The 16,444-nt window shown below is 55.5% G+C and overlaps 1 long non-coding RNA gene across 3 annotated transcripts; it reads right to left on the reverse strand.

Annotated features, from left to right (window-relative positions):
• Positions 1-4,236: 4,236 nt before the first annotated feature.
• LOC116667046 lies at positions 4,237-16,176 on the reverse strand. 3 transcript variants are annotated; one of them, XR_004323842.1, is made up of 8 exons: positions 15,414-16,176; positions 14,992-15,167; positions 13,176-13,481; positions 12,018-12,204; positions 11,226-11,421; positions 10,175-10,248; positions 6,961-7,103; positions 4,237-6,692 (listed from the first exon to the last, which is right to left on the reverse strand). It is a non-coding gene; the product is annotated as an uncharacterized LOC116667046 (long non-coding RNA). The 3 variants fall into 3 exon arrangements; XR_004323821.1 differs by having other exon boundaries at positions 10,175-11,421; XR_004323838.1 differs by lacking the exon at positions 13,176-13,481 and having other exon boundaries at positions 10,175-11,421.
• Positions 16,177-16,444: the final 268 nt, after the last annotated feature.

A 16,444-nucleotide genomic window follows, 5' to 3' on the forward strand; every position in this document is an offset into this window, starting at 1 on the left:
CAATAAGAAAAAAATAAACAACCCAATCCAAAATGGGCAGAAGACCTAAACAAGCAATTCTCCAAGGAAGAAATACAAATGATCAATAGGCACATGAAAAAATGCTCAGTATCACTAATGATCAGAGAAAGGCAAATCAAAACTACAATGAGGTATCACCTCACACGAGTCAGAATGGCCATCATTCAAAAATCCACAAATGACAAATGCTGGAGAGGCTGTGGAGAAAAGGGAACCCCTCCTACACCGCTGGTGGGAGTGCAGTTTGGTGCAGCCACTGTGGAAAACAATGTGGAGATTCCTCAAAAGACTAGGAATAGACTTACCGTATGACCCAGGAATCCCGCTCCTGGGCACATATCCAGAAGGAACCTGACTTCAAAAAGACACTTGCACCCCAATGTTCATAGCAGCACTATTTACAATAGCCAAGACATGGAAACAGCCTAAATGTCCATCAACAGATGACTGGATAAAGCATTTGTGGTATATATATATACAATGGAATACTATTCAGCCATAAAAACCGACAACATAATGCCATTTGCAGCAACATGGATGCTCCTAGAGAATGTCATTCTAAGTGAAGTAAGCCAGAAAGAGAAAGAAAAATATCATATGAGATCACTCATGTGTGGAATCTAAAAAACAAACAAACAAACAAACAAAAACAAAGCATAAATACAAAACAGAAATAGACTCAGACATAGAATACAAACTTATGGTTGTCAAGGGGGCGGAGGGTGGGAAGAGATAGACTGGGAGTTCAAAATTGTTGAATAGATAAACAAGATTATACTGTATAGCACAGGGAAATATATACTAGATCTTATGGTAGCTCACGGAGAAAAAAAATGTGACAATGAATATATATATGTTCATGTATAACTGAAAAATTGTGCTCTACACTGGAATTTGACACAACATTGTAAAATTATTATAAATCCAGAAAAAATGTTTAAAAAAAAAGATGAAAAAAAAAACCTCTCAAAACTCAATAATAAGAAAACTAATAACACTTTCTAAAAATGGGCAAAGGATTTGAACAGATGATTCACCAAAGAAGATACACAGATAGTAAATTAACACAGGAAAAAAATACTCAACATCATTAGCCATCAGGGAAAGTAACACTGCAATGAGACACCACTGTCCACCTACTAGGACGGCCCAGCCATTTGACTCCCCAAGAGGAACGAAAAGGATACATTCACACAAAGACTCACGCCTAAACGTCCACCCCAGCTTTATTTGTAATAGCCCCAAACAAGAAGCAATGCACATGTCTGTCAGCAGACTGCAAGGCATCCAAATAATGGAATTCTGTTCAGCATTAAGTGGGAGTGAAACTCTGGTTCACACAGCAACATGGATGGATCTCAAAATATTGATGCTGAGTGACAGAATGATTCCACTTACATAAGACTTTAGAAAGTGCAAACTAATCTGCAGTGACAGAAAGAAGATCAGTGGTTGCCTGGAGATGAAGGGGGTGCAGAGGCAGGGGCGGGGATCTCAGATGGGGATTGAGGAGCTGGGTAGGTCATTATCTCGTCTGTGGTGATGGTTTCATAGGTGCACACATGTGTCAAAACTTGTCAAATAGTGTTTTATGTGCATATCTTATTACGTCAACTTTACCTCTAGAAGGCTTTTTAAAAAAATTCTGAGTAATGACATCAGTAAAATGGCAGAATAAGGACATCCAAAATCCTCTTAGCCAGAGGAGCAACATTGGCAAAAATGATCGGGATCAACTTTTTCAGACCTCTGGAAACTAACCAAGGACTTGAAACGAGGAATGTTTATTCATGAAAAACAGCTGAATCTTGGTGAGATCAGTGAGCTTTGTGGCATTTTGAGTTGCTCTATTCCCGTCTGCCCCCACCACCCCATCTCCACAATAGCCTTGAAAATCAACAGCCTGGCAGCCAGGGGAAAGGGGCAAAATGGAGATGGTACCCCGGTGCCCCATTCCCAGAGAATCATCAGTCTCTGACCCATCTGCTGGTCCTCAGAAGACCACGCTTGCAAGGCCATCTTCCTCTGACTTGACCTCGAGCTCATCCAGCAGGAACAGCCATTTCCCCAAGGTCATTTGTTTTCTAAGAAAATCAGAGGCAATCGCTCAACATTGCGGTGGATAACAGGGCAAAAATAAACAAACAATCTTAAAAGAAGAAGCTGGGATGAAATGTCCACAGGGAGATTTGGAAAAGTCCCATACATTCCTAGGAATCTGGACGGCCAGGCACTTGTCCAGGGCTGTGCACCTGCTCAGTAAGGAGCCGAGGTGGCCCTGCACTCTCACCTCTGGCCAGTCTGTGGAAGTGAAGGCTACAGCAGAGTTGTCCATTGCTGGACTGAGTGTGGAAGATGCCCCAGCACCACGGAGAGAGCCCTTTAGCAAAGACTGAGACGTACTGGTTCAGGAATTTAAGAAAATCTCCATGCAATCGCTAGCTGACCACTAAGCTAGCCGAGGAGAGATTTCAATAGCCACACAGGACAAATAATACAGATTTTATAGAATTAATTCAGGAAATCACCAACAAACAACACCAAAACTACATATTCCAGCAGCAAACCTTGGGGAGAGGAGAGAGTCTGATTTCCAGAGTTGCCTCATTATATTATTTCAAATGTCCAGCTGGAAAAATAGAGACATGCAAAGAAACAAGAAGGCATGTCCCGTTCACAGTGGAGAAAGCAATCAGTAGAAATGTCCCTGTGGCAGCCCAGACACTACGTTTACCAGAAACTTCAAATCAGCTGTTTTAAATATAACTGAAGGGCTGAAGGAAACCAAGCATAGAGAGAGAACAACGTGTCGTCAAACGAGGAGCATCGACAGAGATGCAGGAAGAACCAAATGGAAATTCTGGAGTTGAAAAGTACAATAAATGAGATTTAAAAATTCATTGGCAGTCTCACAAGCAGAGGAGAGAACCAGCCGGCTTGAAGATCGGGCAGCCTGTCCAGTCAGAGGAACAGAATGAGAGAGGAAAAAAGAAAGAAAGAAAAGTGAGCAGAGCCTTAGAGACATGTGGGACACCACTAGGCATCCCAAAATGCACATGATAGGGTCCCGAACACAGAGAAGAGAGACAGGAAAGAGCAGAGAGAGTATCTGAGAAAAAATGAGGGCCTAAAACTTCTCAAATTTGATGAAAAACATTAATTTACACATTGTAGAAGCTCAAAAAACTCTAAGTAGGATAAACTCAGAGATCCACACCTGAACACAGTGTAACCAAACTGTAACAGGTCACAGATGAGGGGAGGTCTTCAAAGGAGCAAGAGGAAAACGATGTGTCTCATACAAGGGATCCTGAGTAAGACTGACAGCTGGATTCCCATCAGAAACCACGGAGAACAAAGTCAGAGTGCTGATGGGTGGCGGCCGCCCGCCTGGGGTTCTGTTCACAGTAACCTGTGCTGCAAAATGAAAGCGATACTAAGACACATTAAAAAATAACAAAATTAAATGACAAAAAATATAAATATATTTAAAAATATAAATATGTATATATTTAATAAAATGAACAAAATACATAAAATCTGAGAGGATCCAACACTAGTAAGACTGCCCTACAAGAAACACCAAAGAGAGGCATTTCATCATCAAAAAGTCTACAAGCAATGAATGCTGGAGAGGGTGTGGGGTAAAGGGCGCTTCCCACACTGCTGGTGAGAATGTAAATTGGTGCAGCCACTGTGGGGGACAGTATGGAATTTCCTTAGAAAACTAAAAATAGAGCTACCATATGATCCAGCAATCCCACTCCTGGACATATATCCGGAAAAAAACCCAGTGCTCACAGCAGCACTATTTACAGCAGCCAAGACATGGAAGCAACCTAAATGTCCATCGACAGATGACTGGATGAAGAAGTTGTGGTGTATGTACACAATGGAATACTACTCTGCCATAAAAAAGAATAAAATCATGCCATTTGCAGCAACGTGGATGGACCTGGAGATGGTCATACTGAGTGAAGTCAGTCAGAGAAAGACAAGTACCCTATGATATCACTTATATGTGGAATCTAAAAAAAAGACAGAAATGAACATATTTACAAAGCAGAAAAAACTCACAGAGATAGAAAACAAACTGATGGTTACCGGGGGAAAGGGGACGGGGCAGAGAGATAACCTGGGAGTTTGGGATTTGCAGGTACTAACTACTATATGTAAAACAGATAAACAAGGCCCTGCTGTGCAGCATAGGGAACTGTATTCAGCATCTTGTAATAACCTATAATGGAAAAGAATCTGAGAAAGAATGTATACACATATGTATGTATAACTGAATCACCTTGCTGTACACCTGATACTAACACAAAATTGTGAATCGTGTGATGGAAAATTCCAGAAGCAGATAGAGGGGCTGGTTGCACAGCAGTGTGGACGTACTAAATGGCGCTGAATTACACTTTAAAAGGGTGAATTGCAAGATAAGTGAATTATATCTCATTTGTTAAGAGATGATTCCTTTCAAAGATGGTAACTGGTTAAAAGGGGCACCGAGGCCAGCCCACACCCACTGCGCTCCTGGTCCTGGAGGAGGGCGGCCTGCGCCCGCCACTGGGGGTGCACATGCCAGGGTCATGAGGGGCCCTCGGAGCCGCTCCCCCGGCTGCGGCTCTCCAGGAGCAGGCTGGCGCTCTGTAACCCAGACGCCCTGATGCCAAGGGGGCCCTGGCACCTTGCCGCTGCGACCACGGCTTCTGGCCTTGGCCGGCTTCCAGCCTGCGCCTCCACCTCTCCCTGCGAGACCTAATCTGCCCGCATCTGCCACTGATTTCTGATTCTAAGGACGCTGCGTTTACAGTGGTGAGATGAGTGAGTTTCTGCGGGAGAGTCCAAGAGCTGACCCGTGGTGGGGGAGGCGGTGGGCCAAGTGTGCCCTGTCCCTAAGCTTCTGTGCTTGTGTCCGGGGAGCCTGGCTGCATCCCAGGGGCCTGGCATCAGGGGAAGTGGAGGGGCAGAGGTGGGAGGAGGGAGCCCAGCCAGGCCTCCACCGCTGGGCAGAGGCAGCCTCGAATCCAAGCCCCCAGCTCCGCTCACGGGAACCTGGACAAGAAAATGCTGTAGCTTCCTGCATTTAGAAAATCATGTTTCTGATTCAAATATTAGGGGCACTTGGCTCCCTGGTGCACTGGTCAACCCAGAAGGCATGCAGCTGGAGAGACCCAGAGGGTTTTGGCTCCGTTTCCCCGTTCCCCCTCCTAGGATGCACTCGGGCAGGCCGGCGTCTGTGCGTCTGTCCGTCTGTCCACAGCCCGGCCTGGGAACACAGACGTCAGGATAGACAATCGCAACTTCTGCGCTCGTACCCACGTGCGGTGACATGTCCCGGGTCCCCGAGCACTGGCTTCCGTGATGGACTCACTGAGCACCCCCAGGGCCCGCTGATCAGCCTGTCAGGCTCGAGACTGGAGACCAAGGTCTGGGGTGCAGAACCGCGGCCCTGGGTCCTGACCCCCAGCTCGGCACCCACCAGGACAGACTGCCTCCTACAGGACCTGCAGCTGGCTTCCAAGGCACCTGTGGGAGACCAGCCCCCTGGGCCCCACCCACAGGTGACCCCCTCATGGTGTCAGCTGGGTCCGGGGCCTCCTTCTGCAGACAACTGTGGAGAAGGAGGCAGCTCAGGAGACCAGGATCCAGTCCTGGTTCAGCACGAGTCTGCCGCATCCGGGCAAGTCTTGCCCCCTCCAGTCGGGCCATTCGGACTGGATGACCTTAGAGGCATGTGGCTCCCGAGAGCCCCCGCCCTGACCCACTCCCCCGATGTCCCGCCATCTCCCGCTGTCTTCTCTGGGCTTGGGGCATCTGGCAGAGATACCGCATCAGACATCACGGGGGTCACCAGCAGCAGCTGGTGCCAGCCTCCCCTCCTTAGGAGGCTGACTCTAGAAAGAGGAGCTTGGCGCTGGGATGATGGCTCCAGGCGCGGAGCCCACGAAGCTGACCGCTGGCGCACGAGCCCAGGACAAGTGGGACGGAGCATCTGGAGGGAACTCTTGGGCTCCGACCTGGAGCCACTGAGGACGTTTGAGGTTCCGGGTTCCAGCTCCACAGGGTCAGGCTGAGTTGCAGCTGCTCCTGTCCACTCCCCATCGTGGCTCTGCCTTTCCCGGGCCGCCCCGCAGACGGGATCGTACAGAACGAAGGCTGTCGGGTCCGGCTTCTTTCACTTGGGAAAACGCACTGAAGATTCACCCGTGCCGCGTGCCCACGACCTCGCTCCTCCCCATTCCTGCAGCCCACTCCACTGAGTGGCTGCGCCCCCGTTCGGTCATCCACTCATCTGCTGAACGGCACCTGAGTTCTCTGCGGGCTTTGTCAGCGTAAAGTGGCTGTGCACAGGTGCTTCCAATCCACCTGGGTAGGTGCAGGGCTCTGTGCAGGGGAGCAGCCGCCCCAGGTGATTTCTGGACAGACCTGAACAGAGGCGCCCGGGCAGTGTCAATGCACGCAGTCACCAGAACACTCTCCTGCAGCCTGCAAGGGCAGCCCGCCTTGGAAGCGAGGCCCCCGCACCCACCTACTGAACTGAGACCGGAGGGCGCACAGCCCCCCAGCACGTGGCAACAACAGGGATGGCTCCTCGGACCTTCCTGGTGCGACGCGGCATCCGTGAGGCACCACAGTCCCGGTGGTCACCCAGATGCTGTTCTCAGTCCCTGGAAACAAGGCAAAGCCAGGAAGTGATGCACTGAGCCCACCTCTGCAGAAGGAGGGTGGTCCCTGACCCCCCCCCCTTGCTGACCTCACTCCCTTCTAGTCCTCCTGGGACCACCTGAGCTCCCAAGAGTGAGATGCAGGTGGTACATCCCGCCCCCGACCCGGTGCCCAGGGGAGCCTCGAAGGAAGGGAGGACCAGGGAGACAGACATTCAGGGTGGGAGACCCCAGGAAAGGTGCGGGCGGGGGCTCTGGGCAGGGGACTTACTATTCCGGGATATGAGCACAGATGTGCAGAACGAATGAAGTCAAAATCGTCATCCTGCCGCCCCAGCGTCATTGACACCCGTCCAGCCGGGAGAAACCTCCGGTCAGAGCTGCAGGAAGTATGAACGCGGGCTGCTCCCGTGGCTGCGGTAACAAACACACGTCCTGGCTTTAAACAACAGAAATTCATTCTCTCACAGTTTTGAGGCCATAAGCTCAAAATCAGGGAGTTGGCGGGGCCGAACTGTCTTCCGAGGCTGTCGGAGAGGCCCCTCTGCCTCCTTCGGCTTCTGGTCCCTGGACTTGGGGCCACGTCGTGCCAACCTTCCAGACCAGCGTCTCCAACTCTGTGCCCTGACTTCACACGGCCTTCCTGCTCTGGGTCGTCGAATCCCTGCTCCCGTCTTATAAGGACACTTGTGATGGCATTTAGGGGCGGCCCCAACAGTCCGGGCTGGTACCCTTACTTCAAAACCCTTAATTCAACCCTTAAGTTTGACACATAAGGTCATAGACACAGATTCCAGAAATTAGGGGGTGTAGGTATTTTGGGGGGCTTTTCTATGTTCTAAGTGGGTTATTTCTGCTCTGTAGGAAAGACGGAGAGTCTTAAAACTTCCGTGATGAGGAATCTTCTGCTCTTTCGTATTGTTTCTCATGTTTTCCCAGGGAATTCTCTTGGGCATTTAAAGGAAGTAACGGCCCGACCGCATGATGACCTGTTACTCGTTCCTCACTCGCTGCACCAGCTAGGACTCCTGGTCTGTGTCCAGCCTCGATGGGGACCACGGCTGTCTTACTGTTGAGCATGATGTGGGCTAATAGTTCATGGTGAGAACTAATTTGAAAAGACACCTGCACCCCAGTGTTCACGGCAGCACTAATTACAGTAGACAAGACATGGAAACAGCCTAAATGTCTATTGAGAGATGACTGGATAAAGAAGTTGTGGTGTATTTATACAGTGGAATACTACTCAGCCATAAAAAAGAATGAAATAATGCCATTTGCAGCAACATGGGTGGACCTGGAGGTGGTCATACTAAGTGAAGTAAGACAGAAAGAGAAAGGAAAATACCATATGAGATCGCTCATATGTGGAATCTAAAAAAAGGAAAAGAAGACACCGATGAACTCATCTTCAAAACAGGAAGAGACTCACAAACATAGAAAACAACCTTATGGTTACCAGGGGGAAAGGGGGTGGGAAGGGATAAATTAGGAGTTTGAGATTTGCAAATATTAACTAGTTTATATAAAATAAACAAGTTTCCTCTGTATATCCTGGGGAAAGATATTCAATATCTTGTAGTGACCTATAATGGAAAAGAATCTGAAAAGGAATCTGTGTCTGTGCACGTATGCCTGAAACATGCTGTGCACCAGAAGCTGACACAACATTGCAAACTGACTACACTACAAAAAACAGTTCACAGCAGATTTTGACACTGTCTTAAAGGGTGCCCCTCAGGGCCTATTTGTCTAAGGTTTTCTAAAACCAGAATTGTATTACCAGAACGGGAAGTCTCTTCATCTGGGGAGGATCACCAGAAGGAGCCCTTTGCTCGCACAAATGCAAGATTGATACCCACTGAGTTTTTCCTGGAGAAAACTGTCAAGTCACTGTTAGCTTGACTGCGGGTGTTCTATGCCAGTGGGGCCTATGTGATGCTTTATATTTGGAGAACCACAAATTGGGAAGCTGGTAATCTCATGAGCTGCAGCCCCTGTAGAGGCAGGTGAGGTGGGTTCTGGGGCGTGAGAATCGGCCATGGAGCTGACGGGTCAATGAGCCCACATGGGGACACCTGGAGAGGGCAAGCCGGCAGGGACTGGGCCAACATGGGCAGTCCAGCCTGTTGGCCACAAGCCACCGTGACTTGACCGTACAGGTGTGTAACAGGGAAGAACAATCCTGACTCCACCTGAGATCTGCTCCTTTAGCGCTAACCCTGAGCTCTGTTTCCTGGGCTGGCTCTGCACCTTTTGTAAAAGAACGTGGCCTGGAGCCTGAACTATACAGGAGAGCCCGTTCTCCAGGCTCTGACCTTAAGGGTAGGACACTTTTCCACTCGTATAGGGGTGGTTCTCCAGGACATGAGTCCCCCATCTGCTCGGTCTGCCGGCTCTCCGAATAGAGCTGCTGTTCCTGCCCCAGAACCTCGTCTCCCGATTGACTGGCCTGTAGTGCAGAGAGCAGGGCGAGTGTGGACGCAGTCACAGGTGGGCAGTGCTGAGGCTGGATCTGAGCCTGTGCATCCACCTTCCCCTCAAAAAGCTCAGGAGGAGGGTGGGCACATGTTCCCAGAACCAGGGCCTGGGGTGTCCGCTGTGGCCACGCTGCACTCGGCCCTGAGCTGCGCCATCGGCTGCTCACACCGCTGCCGCGGGACTGGTGCTGGGTGAGCTGGCAGACAGAGGGTCCCCTGTTCTCCTGGCAGCAGTGAAGGGAGCCATTTAGGCTGTTTGGGGAGAGCAGATTTCTGGGAAAACATCTCAGCAAAGACCCGCTTGCTAGTGCAGAGTTTGCAAATATCACAGACTAATTGGAAACTATCCTCGTCTGGAAAAAGCTTCACACAACCAATCCACCAGCCAAGAAATTTTGGAGAAAGAAGGAAGCAAAGTCCAGGCCGTGTTCACCTAAAGAGCCTCAGATCCATGAGGGAGAATCCAGTTTCATTTCGGTACAGTTTTGAAAACACCGGTGCCTCTGAGCCACGGTCCCCTGAGGCGAGAGCCACGCTGGCCATCTTCCCGGCTCCTGCACCACCCTGGAGTCCGACACAACGAGCTGGGTCCCACCGTGTAACCAACAGGCCCCAGGTCTCACAAGAGCTCCCCTTCACACGCCCCCAGTCTGCATGGATTGGCTGGGAGTCCATCTGGGACCAGAGCAGGACCCCAGCAGACACACGAGGGTCCTGCATGCCGCGCACAGAAGTGACACATATCTTCTCCCAGCCAGAGCAGGCTGATGGCTACGCCAGAGAAGACAGGATATGTAGCCCTACTATGCGCCTAGAAGGAGGAGCCCTGGGTGTCTGGCAGCCCTAATCTCTCCCTGCTGAGCCCTCCGGGACCCCTGCTGTCCTGGAGAGGGGCACGCACAGAAGGGGATCAGGACCTGTCCACCGGGACCAGACAGAGCGGCAGAGGTGGGGCTGGGGGCTCCCGGGATGGAGCAGTGCAAGTCGAGAGGGCCAGATGGCTACCTGGAGAACCGTCCACAGAGCCAGGGAGCCACGGTGCACCCAGGAGAGGAGTGGGGTGTAGGGCTGGTTGGCACCTGGAAGGCAGAGGTGGGTCTCAGGATCGGGGGCCTCCTGCCCCACACCTGCGGACACTTCCCATGTGAAGGATGCTTCCGACCACTGAGCCCTAACTTGGCCGGGGCTGGGCTAACCCAGGAGGAGCCCGCAGCCCGGGCCAGCCCAGAACCGGAGCCCTGTCCCTAGGGCTCTGGCCCCCACCCCCGATCCGCCCTCCTGTATGAAGGTCCTCTTAAAGGGCCTTCTCTTGGAGTCATGTGTGGGCAGTGCCTGCAACCAGCGTGCGGCTAGCAGGTCCCTGCCATTCACGGGGTCTGCTGTCAGCAGGAAGTGTAACCAAGAACGAACCAAAAAAGGAGAGAAAGCCACCCGAAAGCCAAGGGGAAACTAACGTATCAAGACGCAGCTGCGACGCAGCCTGGCAGAAGCACAGCGCAGAACTCGCTGGACCGTTGCTTCCTCTTGGCTGCGCTGTTCAGTCCCCCGACAAACCCCTCACGGACCCCTCTGAGCCCCAGGCCCAGCCACGCCCACCCCAGGCCCTGGTAACCGGCGCAGGGGCGGCGGGGCGGAGAGAGGCGGCTCCGACTGTCAGGGGCTCCCCTCCGCCAGGCACTGTCTGGGCCTCACCCGCTGCCCGCACGGTGGGGGGTCCTGAGAGTGAGGTCACCATGGACCCGGGTGATGGGGCCGCCCTCTCTGCAGGCCCTTCTCTCTCCCACGGTCTCCAGCTCCAGCGCCAGATGGAGGCAAGCCCTCCCACCTCCTGCCAGCAAGGCGGTGGTGCCTCAGAGCGGCTTCCCGGGGGCGAGGTCAGGACTGAAGCGGGTCCGCCTCGCGTCCACTGCCACGGCACGGCCAAGCCTTGAAGGCGGCACTGGCCGGCATCCCGGAGGCCCTCCCAGTCACTGGCCCGCAGGGACCCCACGGTTCCTCTGCTGATCGTCGCTGGGAAACCCCAGGATGCGAAGCCAGGAATCAGAAAGCCAGGCACCGTTAGGGTCAAAGAGCCGGGGTGGCTCTGCGGCATGGTGGGAGGAGTGGGGTGGCCGGCTGCCTGCACCGGCGCAAACCCGTCACCCTCCTCGATGGCGCTGGGGAAAGTGGCCAGGCTCCACGGCATCCTGACGCCTGCATTCCGACACCGCAGGAAACTGCTTGAAATCCGACAGTCCTGCACCTGCGACTTTCTAAAAGGAAAGAGCGTGGGGGGGTCTCGGCATCAAGGGCGCGTCGGTGGGCACCCTCAGTCCCTAAGAAACCCGCCCTGGAGAGAGTCCAGCCGGGGAAAGGAGGCGCCCCCAGGACGTCACGCCAGGCTGCCGGCCGCCGGCCTCCGCCTGGGCGGGGGCGGGGGCGGGGGCTGCCCCGAGGCCCCCATGCCTGCAGGAGGGAGGCCAGCGAGGCAGGAGGCTGAACTGACAAGGCCCTTCTCAGATTTTAAACAGTAAGAAGAAAGTGAGGCAGAGTTAAGATTTAGTCTAAAAAATCTCTACCCTACATTTTCTGTTGTTGGCTGTTCCAAAGCAGCATTCTCCAAATATGTTCAAAAGACACTGACCTCGTGAGACTTTCCATGAAAGTTAAACCACCTGTCAGTTTGAGAATCCTGCTTCCCCACCCCTCCGGAGGGTCAGAGTTCACATTAGCCCATCAAAGGCTCTGATAAGGCCTGCTGTAGGGCCTGTTTTCCACCTTGCCTTACTCTGCGTCTCCCAAACTCTTTTGGCCCAAGAACCCCCTTTCACAGAATAGGAGATACTGACCCAGAACCCCTGAAGCTGACCTGGGGCACAGTTGTTGAGGTGATTAGCACGGAGGGTGAGTCAGACCCGATCTGGCCGCCCGATGAAGACGTCCTTCTGAACACAAGGGCTTTGAAACGCTCCCTCACCTGTGGGCCGGGCCGTGGAGATGCCCCTCGGCTCCTCCCAGCTCCTGGCTAGATGGCACCCTTTCTCCCAGCAGAGGAGCTGTGAACGCCGAGCCCAGAAACACAGAAACAGGAGAGACAGTCAGAGGTGGGGGTTCACCCACACAGCGTGAAGCGTGGCTGCAGGAGGATGCGGGAGTGCAGGGCCGGCGGTGGGCTGCGGGCAGAGTACAGACGCCCTGGTCCTGCCCCATGCCTCTGCCACAGTGGTGACAACAGGACAGGCCAGCCTCCACTGGGCTCCATGTGTGTGACCCTCCCTTGGCTGGGCGGGCTCACAGACAGAGGACATGGTCCCCTTACAGACAGGAGGGCTGGGGGGACCGACAGGGATGGGGCCCAGCAGAGCGGCCTGGGGACCCCAGGGGACCAGGCCTAAGACAGACCCCACAGTCGAGACCCCCTACAGCCCAGCCCCTCCTCAGATGAGACGCTTGGATCTGCACGGGTGTGACCCCCAGAGTTCCCAAACCCAAGGCTGCTAACCTCCCTGTTATGGGCTGAGTTTTGCCCCCAAAATTCTATGTTGAGGTCCTGATCTCTGGGACCTCAGGATGGGACAGTATTTGGAAATAGGGTCTTAAAAAGGGTAATTAGGTTAAAATGAGGTCACTAAAGTGGCACCGGCTCTAACAGGGACAGGTGTCCTTGTAAGAAGAAGGGATCAGGACACAGACGTGCACAGAGGGACGACCACGTGGGGACACAGGAGGACACAGCGTCCACACGCCCCGGAGAGAGGCCGTGGGAGGGACCAGCCCTGCCACACCCGGACCTCGGGCTTCAGCCTCCAGGCCTTGAGAGAATAACTTATGTGGGTTAAGCTGCCTGAGCTAATACGTCCGGCTGAGACAGCCGTGACCCCGAACTGGCCAAAGACAGATAGAGAAGAGCCAAAGGACCCGATTCTCATTGTAACAAACACGGAGGGCCCCCCGAGTGGCAGTTTCTTGGACCATTTGGCCATGCGGGGGTTTTGCAGGGAGAGGTGGGCGCGGCCGCAGACCCCACCTGGCCGGCACCGGCTGCCCCTCTGGCCGCGCGTCCTAGCTGCTCCCTTGTTCTGTCTCCGGAGAGCGCGTCGCACCGGCCGCTCCCACGACAAAGCAAGCACCTTCTCCAAGAAGCGCCTGACTTGCCGTGAAGCAGCTCACGAGCTGCTCGGCCCCTTGCAGAGGCACCCCTACCCCATGGAAGGAGAGGAGGGGCCTGGCCAGCCCCTCCCCCTGGCGTCATCGACGGCACGGAGACGCGAGACCCTCGGGAACATGTAGACTGTGAGCGGTGGGCAGTGGGGGGCCTCCCGGATCAGGGAACCTGAGGCCAGAGAAGGGGCATCCCTAAGTACTCCTTTGGGCTGAGCTCACCCCTCAACCCCCCGTCTGCCCCTGCAGCTCCCGCCCCCGGGGAGCCGAGCAGTGCGCAGTCAGGGCTGGGCCAGGGACAGCAGCAGGGCTGGCGCCCCCACACCCAGGAGCCCCAGGGGGCTGGGACAAGGTCAGGCCCGGCCCTGGGTCACGAATTCCAGCTCCACCACCAGCCTGCTGCCCTGCGCAGGGACAGCTCCATGGAGAGCAGGCAGCTGAAGGCCTGCTGGGGGGAGGCCAGGCTGTCCCTTACTGTCCCCCACTGACCAAAGAGATCCTTTCCGAGGCGCTGGCTCATGCCGTGGGAGAGGACCGGGGGAGGGCGAGGTGTCAGCCCAGCCAGGTTTCTGGAGTGCGCGCGGCCTTGGCATCTGGACAGCAGGACCACTGACCTCCGAGCGGCCGTATGGGAGCCGCCCAGGGGATTAGCCTCCGTCCAAGGTAGGGACACAGGTGGCCCCACAGCTGCACTGGCCCAGCCTCTGCCCGTTGGGTGGACATGGACGCTGCCGGGCAGCTGACCCTTGGGCACACGTGAGGCCAAGATGGGTCCAGGTTTTGCGTCTGGGCAGCCCCACTGCCGGCACAGGAATGAGGGAGGGTGGCACCCTGGGAGGGCCCTGTCCGCAGAGCCCCCAGGGAAGCAGGTCTGCAGGAGCCGGCCTCACAGAATCCAGCAGAGCAGACCAGAGTTCCTTTCAAGAAGATGCACTGACACCTGAGCCAGCTGAGGATGCACAGGGTTCTGGCCGCGGCTTCCAGAACCTTCTATTCTGGAAATGTCCAGATGTGCACAGACGCACGTGGGGTGCCAGGCAAACTCCAGCCCACATGGCATGCAGGGAAGGAAGGGGTGACCCCAGATAGTCGGGGGGGGGGCCAAATCACGGGCCCCAGGAGATGGGGAAGGGGTAGACGGCAGCAGGGGCACTGCTCGGAGTCCAGACACTGGGTTACACCCTGCCCGGGACTCAGCTGGATGGTCGGGGTGCGCGGGGCCTGGTGGCCCGTGAAGCAGACGCATCCCCGTCTGTGGGGCTACAGAGAGCAGAGCCCAGACCCGCACCCCGAGCCGGGTGTCTCTTTCTCATGCGCTGTGGACGCTGGGCCTCTTCAGCTGCCACCTGCCCAGTGGAGAGGCCGGGCTCCTGCTGCCCACCCGGAGCCGGGGCTTCCGCTGCTTGGCCACCCTTCCCTCCAGTTTTTAGGGCTGGCCTCAGTCCCTCTGCAGACCCCGGGGTGGCCGTGGGTCGGGGACACGGGGATGCAGCATGTTGGGAGGGGGTGCCCGAGGCTGGCAGAGGCCGGCAGACCCACTGCTGCGATTCCCTGGTGTCCCCAGCCCGGGGTAGGGAGTGAGGGGTGCCGGGGAGTCCAGAGGGCCCTCCCCACGGCCTCCCTGAGGACACTGCCGAGCCAGGGCCGGCGGGACCAGGCCTGTTGTCAAACTGCCCCATTACCTGCCCATCAGGCCCGCTCATGGCCCCTTCCTCCCGGCCCGGCTGCGAATGGCGCGTGCTCAGGGAGCAGATGGTTCTGGGTGCGTGAGGAGGCTGCCCCAGCTTCAGCTTGGAGGCGGGGCGGGCAGACCCAGCAGCGCCTGGTCCTCAGCTGCCCAGGAAGCTGACAGTGCAGACTGAAAATAAAAGGTGTTTCTCCTGGAGGCGTCAGCGCCGAGCTTGTGATGACTCCCCCGCAGCGGTGAGCTCTCTCCCAGGTCACAGAGGGCGCCCCGGGGAAAGGGCCCAACCCGGCCTGTCTCTGACCCAGCCCAGCTGCTCCAGGTCTCACCCCGAACCCACTGGGTCCACAGTCCAGCCCCCCCCCCACCCCCCGGCGAGGTCCTTTCTCTCCCTGCACCCCAACTGCACGTGAGACTCACCCGGGAAGAGGGGTTCAGATCTGGATTTCTGTCCCGTCGAAGCCCCAGGGAATCTGGATCAGGGTTGGGGTGGCTGTGCACAGCTGGGCGCCGTGGCCTCGGACAGACCCCTCCTTCCCGCGTGAGTGCGGGACTCCGCCAAGAATGCCCCAGGGCCACGGCCTCAGCAGGCGGCCCAGGCTGAGTGGGGTCGGCTTGTCAGGCCAGCAGCTCACGAACAAAACGGGAGATCAGATTCCAAGAGGCAGAGAGCCCGGGCAGCCACAGGCCTCCTCTTAGCACCCCGGCAGGGCTGAGTCTCCCAAGGGAAACTCTGGTTTTCTAAGTAATGTCCTAAGTGAGTCCTGACAGGGCTCAGGCCAAGACCCGCCTGCTGCCTGCAGGATATTGTCCCCCTCTGGGAGGCCACCAGCCTTCTTGGGGAGGTGGGGTCCAGGGAGGAGGCCACAGACCCACCTCTGAGGGTGAGGCCCCCTCACCTGGCATCAGGACCTGGGCTGGGAGGGTTGATGGAGGCAGGGGCCTCTAAAGAGCCAGACTGGGGAGCACCTGCCCAGAGGCAGTGGCCACGGCCTCTGGGCAGGTGGACCTCTGCCTACACCAGAGCTGTGGGCCCTCGGTGCCCAGGCCGCGGCCCTGAGTCTGCAGGCTTCCGTGCGCAGAGCCTTTGCACGTGCAGAGCTCCCTCCTTCGTGCCAGCTGGCAAGGCCAGGCCCGGTCACCCCAGTGGCCTCTAACTGTCTTGGGTGTGGCCATCAGCAGCTTCTTGTTTTCCTTCCTCTCCTGGGAGACAGGCTGTTCCCGCTGCTTCCAGAAAGTATGTTTGTTATTTGGCTCCTGGAAACACCATCTGATTAAACAGGCTCTGTCCGGACCTGCCAGTCAGAGGCTGCAGGCACCCGTGGCCCTCCACGAGGCAGGAAGGAGGGGCCGGTGCGGCCCTGTCCTCCAGGCTGGGACCAGGCTCTAAACAGGGAGATGAAAGAACTTGGGGAATCCTCTCTCAGAGCAAAGAACAGCTTCCCCACATC

Source organism: Camelus ferus, chromosome 1 (assembly GCF_009834535.1).
Source record: "Camelus ferus isolate YT-003-E chromosome 1, BCGSAC_Cfer_1.0, whole genome shotgun sequence".
Classification (NCBI taxonomy): domain Eukaryota; kingdom Metazoa; phylum Chordata; class Mammalia; order Artiodactyla; family Camelidae; genus Camelus; species Camelus ferus.